The sequence below is a fragment of the Thermobia domestica genome, chromosome 1, assembly GCF_964235325.1.
Source record: "Thermobia domestica chromosome 1, izTheDome1.hap1.1, whole genome shotgun sequence".
Lineage (NCBI taxonomy): Eukaryota > Metazoa > Arthropoda > Insecta > Zygentoma > Lepismatidae > Thermobia > Thermobia domestica.
The window spans coordinates 355176170-355178713 of record NC_137454.1 but is presented as its reverse complement, the minus strand read 5'-3'; positions in this window follow the sequence as shown (position 1 = coordinate 355178713).

The window sequence follows — 2544 nt, the reverse complement described above, 5'->3', positions numbered from 1 at the left end:
TATGGCGAACAAAATCCAAAATTTTTCACGGCGTTTAAGCAAAGCATTACGGAATATAACCATAAGTCTCTCTCATTATAGCCCATAGGTTACTATGCGAGAACTCACTAAGGAACTTAAATTTTTAGAAGTTATTTGCCATAACTGAGTAATTTTATATTCATTGTCATTTTTCTACGCTATTGTAAATTCCTGCAAAGGTTGGTTCATGATTTTTATAAACATCAATGAAATAAGTATTATTCACGATATACATAGTAATTTTCACCTTAAATTCTGTATTTTTTATATTTTAATTTTGCCTGCAGCTCGTCACATTTGTATTCATCTTTTCTGTATCTGACAACTCCGTTATTGAATGTCTACTACTGTTTCTAATACTTACACTGTTTCTGTTTCTACACTTCTTTACTACTGTTTCTAATAAATTTCAACGTAAATAGATCGACCCAAATGCAAGATGCAATGATGAATTGTAAGATTGTTAACACTAATATATTGTTTTATTTAAAAAGGCGTGATGTGCTTAATTATTATAATATATTTCTAAAGAGCTTGAGAAAATTTTAATCACGTGTCTTTCCTTTCCTCTTATTCTGGACCATAAAATACGAGGGTCATTCGGAAAGTAAAGAACGTTTTTGTATAAACACTTTAAAAACTGATATACAAAGGCGAAATTTGTGTTACATACTATGTGATGCTTAAGTTACTTTTCGACATAGTCGCCGTGTAAATTTAAACACTTGTCATACCGTGGTACAAGTTTTTCTATGCCTTCGGCATACACTGTTGCCGCCAAACTGTTGAACCAATCACTAACAGCTTCCTTAAGTTCATCATCAATTTTTTGTAACCAAGTTCACCACTGACAATTTGGTTTAACAAAGTTCTTGAAATTTCAGGAAAGAATTCGTGCAGCCCATCAATAGTGAATCGCCTATCCTCTTGAATTTTCCGCTCAATTCTTCCTTTGAGTTCGTCAGTCACAACAGAAGGCCGGCCCGAGCGTTCCTCATCGTGCATATTCGTCCGTCCGTCATTAAACATAATGCACCACTTACGAATTGATGCTTCATTCATTACATTTCCATACACCTCAGTGATTTGTCTATAAAATTGGACGCACTTTTCTTGCATTCAAAAATCTTATCACACTACGAACCTCACAATTGGCGGGATCAGTAATTGTATCGCACATTTTACAGTCGCACAGCGAAGCAATAACGGACCGTAGCGGATCGCAGCTCGTGCCAGACTGAGGCTAAAGCATGCCCAGGTCAATACCCCAGCGGCAGCGGGGGTGGGGGAACACGCGCACACGCTAGCGCAAAACGTTCTTTACTTTCCGAATGACCATCGTATAATAATATGTTTTTGTAACCTTCCAACAACAACATATTATTATGGTAACCCTAATAACATAATATATATAATATTATGTTGTTAGGGTAAGAGAGGTTGGCCTTGCAAGATATAAATCAGTATACTCCTTCCAGTACACTTCAACAAACGTGAATAATATGTGAACTGATTATTAATACGAGTACCAAAGAAATTATACTCAGTAACTAGGTCGTAGTTAACGGATGTCTTAAAATATTTTATAGGCATTCATTCCGTACTGGATCTCGTTAATGCAATATGACATTTGCGTTTTAGTTTGAAGTGCTTCGCATGCAATTATAATTTTTTATTGCACTGTATGTGTTGGTCTGCGATACGCAGATTTTGCCAAGACTATTTTTGCGAAATTAGGCCTATAGATTATTATCTAGCGTCTGTACATTGCTGTAGTACCAATAGTTCCGAATGAGTGAACTTAGTGTCTATGCGTACCTTGACGGCTAACGCTGCGTCCTCACAACTGTTGGAAATATTGTGTTGCTATTTATTGTACTTATACTAGATCGCACACTACATAACAAAAACATAAATAAGCGTTTTCTTTTTCGATAATATGCATTGCAGTTCAATTGATATATACATGTATTGCGTTGCGTTACATTTTGAACTTGTGCTAAGGTAGGTAAGGAATTTGGTAACTGGATTTCATTTACCCAACTACCTTTGTACCAGACGGCACATTATTTGACATAAAGATATTTATGTACAACATTATGAGCAATTCGAACCAAAGAAAATAGGGATTTTTTTTACAGAGTAAGTAACTTTTACAGCGCAAAATTCTCAGTTTTTACAAGATACTGAACATCTCGGTAAGTACTTGATTTATCCTTCTCACATGAACGTGACAATGTTCCTTATAAGATACTAACTTCCTATATATATATATATATATTTAAAGTCATAATGTACTCGCGACACTTTTCGAATTATTGCACCATTTCCAAACTGAACTCTAATCTTTTCAATTGTGGTAACACAGTTTATCTGACTCTTGTAAACTTGAAGTCAACGTAAAGAGTTCTTTCCAATATTTAATTTAACGTGCACACATTTTTAGTATTTCATTTCGTGTGTGCACAAAAGGCGTTTTATTTTTTATCACAATTGGACTTCATGATGTATCACGATAAGGTA